Here is a 7,813-nt window from a genome sequence, read left to right as displayed (position 1 = left end):
TATGTGTGGGATAATAGTGTGCCTAAAAGTGGAAATTTGAAAAATATGTAGTTCTAAAATGCCTCAAAGCATTTCAAAATCTATTCCAACTTTTTTCCCTCCCATCCTGACACTAAATAAAAATAATTAATAACTTTATAATGCCTACTATATCTTTTGATACCAACCCTATATGGTTAACTTTAAACACATCCCTAAAATGCATTTTTGGCTTGTTCTTATGTGTTTTTTACTTCAAAGATGTAGTTGATGAATTTTTTTTCACCAAAATTTGATGAAATGAAAAGTGTTTCTTAAGAATTTTCTTAGCTTTCCATAAATGTAAGGTTTTTCAAATTATGAGTTCACTAAGTAACTATTACTTATTTTCTAATGGAGTTATGTATAAAGTGTTGATTGATAGATTACTTGAAAAGCAACTATAATTTTCAAATTGTACATTATTTTTGAAATCCAAAAGATGCATCACATTCTATGCTTCTTCTACTATAAGGAGAATGAAAGAAAAATTAAATTTTGTAGAGTTTTGAATTAGTTAAGGTGGTCAGACACAAGAGTTTTTTATTCCAAAAATACTAAAGTAGAAAATTAATAATGAATAATTTATTTGGAATAAAAATACTCAAAAATATGTGTCACATCCAAAAATGAGTCTACTTCTATTTAGAATATTATTTTAAAGTTTTATCATTTGATTTTGATTATGCAAGCCAGACATTCTTCTACTCCTTATTTTTGTCTTAAAAATTTTTTTACTATTGCATTAAAATACAAAATTTTGACTGATTAATTTTTATTCTTTTCAGATAAGGCCTGCTAGCTTAGAACTAATTCAATTTCCTAGAGATTCTTTTCTCTCAATTTTTTGATAGACATTAGTTTATAACAAGTGGAAAATTTCACATCGAGTTGACCTAACCCTAATTTTCTAATTTTTTATTGCCACTTAAGAGCATAATTTGGTTGACCATGACCCTACACATACCCTTCCTCCCAACTTAGGAGGGTCTTCCACCTATCTTGAAACTACCTCTCCTCCTGCCATTGTTCAACATTAGCCTTACCTTGTTCTAGATAATTTTGAAGAGATTCCAACTTCTTTTCAGTATTCTTCTTTTCCTTGGAAATGTTTCCAAATGAATATTTCCTCCATCCTCTAACCTCTTGGCTGACTCTTTCAAGTTTTTGAGCAATATAGGACATAGTCATTCCTTCAACTAGATTATTCCACCACCATGCAATACAATCTCTAAACTGCAAGTGTGAGTGCTAGGTAAACCCACAATAGTGGGTTACACTTTTTTGGAGGAAGAAAAACGTGCAAGATGAATTTTTGGCCCCAAAACATTCGATAGAAAGTAGTCAAATAATTTCCATAGAAACTAATTTTGATGGTAGTTTTGATCGAAACTAACTAAACAAAAAAAATCCATCTTAAATAGTTTCTATCAAAAGTAACTAAGTATGAAAAAATTGGCCTAAATAGTTTCAATAGAAACAAACTAAAAATAGTTTCTATAAAAATTGTTAAGTTTTCATAATTAGATATATATATATATGGTCTTGCAAATATATTTATATATTATTGTATTAATTAAATAAGCCTTGAAGTCAATATTTTGTCGCTACCCCTTTTAATATCAATGATTGTAATATATTACTATCTATCATATATTTTCATTTGGGGTAAAAATGATGGAATATAAATATAAAGGAATGAGGGGCAGTAGGTACAAAATACATGACCCTTCATTGTATGTCAATCAAAGACAAAAGATAAAAGACATGACCTTCATAACTCATTGGTCAAAATGATATGTAAACAACAAAGATAGGTGACATAATTCATCTGACATCCAATGCATTTAATATGGGCCATGATGAAGATGACCATTCGATAAACCTTGCAACAGTAATGTTCCTAATCAACTTAGTGATGTGGAAACCAATTATGAGCATCATGCTAGGACATAGGTGATATAAACAAGAATATAAGAATTTTAATTTATGATAAAGATACACAATCACTTATTTACATTTATATATGATATTTATTTAATCAATGAATTTATAAATAAAACTTTGATTTGTCATAAATATTATATATATATAACCAAAGAGATTGATCTTTAAGGTTTATCTGATTGAACCTATAAACATTAACAAAAACAATTTAAAAACTTTTGATACTATCAAAACTAGTAAAGTAGGTGGTTCTTACAAATTCTATAGTCTTTTCACTTGTTTTCATTGCTTCCAAGCTCCATTGCTAGGTTTAGATGGAGCACTAAAGACATGTCATTTTTCATGACACATATACTCAGAATGAGCTTTCTAATGATTATGGATTTGATACATTTTGGAATTTTTAGGTATATATTTTTTATGTTAATTGAATGGGGTATGTGTAAGATCATGATGTGCCAAAAAGTGGTGATTTGAATATATGTAGTTTTGAAATGCCTCAAAGCATTTCAAATCTATTCCAATTTTTTCCCCCACCCATCCTGATACTAAAAATAATAATTAATACCTTTATAAGGCCTACTATATATTGGAAGCATGAATGATGATGATATTCCTATAGGGGAGCATTGTAGAAACATGATTAGATCATTGTCATGATGATGTGTTAGATTCATGATTGTGTTTGTCATTGATTTCAACATAGCAATTTTTTGTGGTATCTGATAGAAGAACATTGGTAAAGATTAAGTTGGTATAGACAGATCATTAAGTATTTTCACTAGCAACGTTAATGGGAGATAATACTCAGTGTCTAGTATATGTAGCTAACCTCGGGTGAAAAAATAGTAAGTCTAGAAGAAGTTATGCAAGTTTTGGTGAAGACTATTTAGAGATAGAGTTTACAAAAGTATGCTATGGTAAACTTTTTATATCTCTTAGTAGAGTTTTTATTTTAAGAAACAAGGTTAAAGAAATGTAGAAGACATGTTGGAAATGATGTGTATAAGCTCGTTCATCATAATATTAAATGTATGAAGATTTATTCAAGTTACTAGGTGAAAAATTGATGTTATCACTAAGTAAAATGTGTTCTTAATGTGGTCCTATAATAATTAATTGAGAAGGTGTAATAGATGACTCAAGGGAATTTTTTTATGGACTCAGTATAAAGGAAGGACATTTTCCTTTGATATAGAAGAAAGTAAGAAGAGTGAAAAGAGTAGAAAAGATATGAATGTTGAGTAATTAGGTTGACATGCGAAGATAAGCAAAGCAGAGCAAAGTTGGAGAAAACTTCTTGCTGAGAAAATAAGTTCTTTTATGCTTTTCCAAAATACACTCCTTGCAAATTGCATTATAAGGCTTTATAATCTTAGTCAAAGCTCTAACTACAAGAATACTTGATGAAGGGTGCTCTCCTGAAAACCATAAACTCATAATAGAAACTAAGAAACAATAGCCAATGTGAGAACAAAATATGGACTTCTTATTTGCACCACAAATGTGGAATTATAGAATTCTCAAATACAATATGCTAACTCACATGGGTGCCTTTGTTACAATAATTTGCAAGACAAGCTACCAACTATCACTAAAAGCTGTCCTAGACAATGTTTGGGCCTTTCTTATATAGGCAATTTTATGCAGCCTTGGAAGGTTCTAGACATTAAAACTTAATACCTAGAGCCGAAAGACCCTAACAATACATATAGAGCCAGCCAAATACATCTTTGACAATTATTTTAGATATTTCAGGTAGCCCAACTTTGAAAGGCCATAACACACGAACCTTTGCTCCAATTGGCTATTATAACAACATTTTAGAAATGCCAGCTCTTGATCTATAGACTTGAAATTGTGCTACCCCCCTCTGTCAAGTTTTTAGACCTAATCTAGGAACTCTAAGGCCTCCAATGGTGAGTTGAAAGATTTTTCTTCAAATTTTTTCACCAAAAATTTGCAATAACTTCTCTAATACTTATGCTTGAGCAATGATATTTTTATGGTAGGCATACAACTCTAAAATGAGCCTTCTTGTAGAAAATGAGAACATTCTAAGCTCATACGACAAAATTATTAAAAATAGAAAGTTCACATAAATAGTAACCACCCTATCTACTAGTCCTTATTAAAATAGAAAAGACTGAAATACAAATATTTTTGGGTGTGGCAAGATTACTGTTACACCCAAGATGCTCTTGCATCAATACTACTACTTTTCACAATACTGTCAAATTTTATATGAAAAAATCTCTTATTCCATAACCAACTATCATCTACCTTTGCAACCAAACATGTCATTTTAGTAGGATTCAACTCAAATACATTACCTCTAGATTTGGTTCCTATTCCAATTACCTTTCCATCTTTGTCTCTGATCATGCATGTCTTTTTTGTGAACTATAACTAATAACCTTTAGCCACCAGTTATCCAACATTTAGAAGATTGTGCTTCAAACCATCAACAAAATATACATCCTCAGTGTTATTCTTACCATCAAGAGTTATAGATCCAATACCTTTAACATGAGATGTTGCATTGTTTCCAACTCTGACAATGCCTCCATCATGACTTTTGAAGTTTAAAAACTTGTTCACATCACCAGTCATATGATGTGAAAAACCACTATCAATTATCCAATTAGATTTCTTTCCAACCTATGATAGAAAATCTATTTTCTCTAGACTTTCTGCTTTAATTACTACAAATCTTATTTCATCATCACTAGCACTTACTACTTTTTCATCATAATCATCTTCTTCATTTGCATATAGACATTATCTATCTCTTCTATGTTTGAAATTTCCTTTATAATTTGTCTCTCTTTTAGGACACTTAGATGCATTATGACCAAATTCATTGCATGTCCAACATTTAAAGATTTTCTTACCATCCTTTTCTTTTCTTACCAGAAGGGCTACTCCTTTTTAATCTTTTTGTCCTTGTCAAATTTGTTGCTACTAGGAAAGTCTCATCTAGTACTTGTGCTCCTTGATAAACCATGTGAAAGATTCAAGGTACTAAAAGTTATTTCTATTCTAGTCATTTCTCTAGACTGTCTAAGCTCATTGTCAATTGCTTCAAGTCTCCCAAGCAATGCCTCCTTTTACAAGATATCAACAACTGTGTCATTTGAACTGCTGACTTAAATGGTGGTGTTAAGCTCTTCTATATCTTCCATATCACCTCATCATCTTCTTTGATTCCTCCTTGAGATCTAATACTTGTAGTACTTTTTGGTATCATGCCTATATATGTCCTTATAGATTCATCTTCCATCATTTTAGCATCTTGAAATGCACAAATCCAACTTTGTAGCCTAAATTTCTTATAATGTTCATCACCTTCAAAACTATTTTCCAAAGCTTTCCAAATCAAATGAGAAGTAGCAAGTGACTTTATTGGTTGTATTCAATTTTAGGAAGTGTAGAAAATAGTGCTTCTCTAGCTCTAATGTTGCACATAAAAAGATCTCTCTCTTGCTTGCTACAAGTTTCTAAATCACTTTCAGCAATGACTGTCTTTTCTAATTTTGTCAAAATCCAATACCTTGGACCCATACATAACATATCTGTCTTCCTCTTTTCTTTCCAACTATCATCATTTGTTCCATCAAACTTCAAACTATCTTTCCTAATCATGTTCACCATGGAACTCCCAAAGTTGTTAAACTTTATCTTCAAGGACCTAATGCTCTAATACCAATTGTTAGAAACAATAGTCCACCAAGATAACTGAGAGGAGGGTGAATTAGTTATCTAATAATTAAAATATTTATCAACCTTAAACAATATTATCCATTGAACCAAAGTAAAAAGCAACCAAAACAAGATGCACATAGAGAATTACACTAGATATGTTAACTAGGGAAACCTTTGATGGGAGGGAAGACCCTAATGGTAATGATGCCCACAAGATGATGTACTAATATAAATATTCCTCATTAGAGGATGGACCCTATTAGGAGTCTATTACAACATTTAGTACATACGAGTCCTTGTTAGGAAGCTTTTAATCCTTGTTAGAAGATTCCAACCCTATTAGGAGTTGTGGAAGATAGAAGGACCCACTATCTAAACAAATTCTAGGGAAAGACCACTAAACTCAATGTTCAACTGACCTCTCAAGTAATCCTTGTAGGATAATTGTATGTATTATATTTTAACTTCTTTCCTTTATCCTCTCAACTGGACCAATCATTGTTAGACATTGTAGACTAGATCATGAACCTCAAATTACACAATAAAACCTTGGTAACAAAGTTTCCTTCACCTTTTCTCTACTCTACTTATCTTTGCATTTCTCTCTTTGTGTTTCTTATAATCATTCACATTCCTCCATACATCCATCATATATGATAAAGGAAAATATCCTTGGTTTGTACTGAATCCATAAAACAATTCCCTGAATTGATGATTACACTTTCTCAATTAATTCTTATAGAACCACATTAAGAACATGTTACACTTAGTCTTAGAGGTTGCTCAGGTGATGTATGACCTAGAGCAAAAGAACGAGGAATAACTATTCTTTTTTTTATCGCCGTCTTTTGGCTTTTTGTTCTGGCTTTTGGCCATGGCTTTGATTGTTTCCTTTTCCTGGTCTTTTCTCAGTACTCTTTCCTTTGGCTGGGCTTAATGTTTATTATCAGCCTTTGAACTTATACTTTTTTGGTGAGGCTATCATGCTTATTATCAGCCTTCTTATGTATTAACTTTTGGGTTTTAGGTTCCCTATAAATCCTATTTATCAAATCAAAAACATGTTACACTTAGCGATAACAATAATCTTTCACCTTGCAACTTAAATAACTTTCCATACACATAAAATTATGATGAGTAAGCTTAGCCACGTTATCACTAGCATGTCTTCTTCACATCTTTAACTTTAGCTTCTCAAAATAACAACATTGCTATGAGATATAACAAGTTTACCAGAACATGCCTCTGTAAACTCTATCTCAGAACAATCATCACTGAAACTTGTATAATTTCTTCCAAATTTAATATCATATGCTTCTGAAGTTAGCTACATATACTAGACACATAGTATAATCTCCATTTAACCTCTCTACAAAAAGTACTCAATGATTTGTGTGTACCAACTTGATCTTTACCATTGTTCTTTTGTCAGATACCACAAAAAACTACTATGTTGACATCAATGACAAACATAGTCATGAATGTTGGCATCAAGTTATTATTGCCATTAGTGACAAAACTTATCTATATTAGTATAGATACCAAGCTCAACACTTAGTTTCCTACACTCACTGAGCTTAGAAGTGTTCAGCAATTTACACCAAGCTTCACAGTATCTATCAAGAATCTTAGTATCTACCAAGCATCTCAATGTCGACTGAGTAGTTAGATTGTGTCATGGGAATTTAGTGTAAACCAAGCATCAAAGTTGTAATGTTTACCGAGTAAAGTAAGGTAAACTCAGTGTACAGTATCTACCAAGTCACCAGTGGTCACTGAGTTTAGAACTACATCGAGTGATTATTATGGACCGAGCCTTCACTTCTATCGAGTGCATGATGATGCCGAGTAATGCAGTGGATGCAGAGTATCAGAAGGTCACAAGTTAGTTCAGTGAACCTGAGTTATTTACTATTGGGCTAACTCAGTAATATTTTGTTCACTTGTGTTTTAGCTGACCTTGCAATTATAATTATTGGAATGATATATATGTAATGTATTATATAATTTACAATGTATGGATGAGAGTATTAAGGAATAGACATGTAATTTTTGAGAAGAGTGAATGCAAATAAGCAGCAGAGAAAAATACCCAGCAAGGTCAACAAGGAGCAGTAAAGTTTCATCAATCACAAGAGGTGAT

This window comes from Cupressus sempervirens, chromosome 3 (genome assembly GCF_028749045.1).
Source record: "Cupressus sempervirens isolate cs-2001-9-10 chromosome 3, ASM2874904v1, whole genome shotgun sequence".
Classification (NCBI taxonomy): domain Eukaryota; kingdom Viridiplantae; phylum Streptophyta; class Pinopsida; order Cupressales; family Cupressaceae; genus Cupressus; species Cupressus sempervirens.
This window is presented reverse-complemented; position numbering follows the sequence as displayed.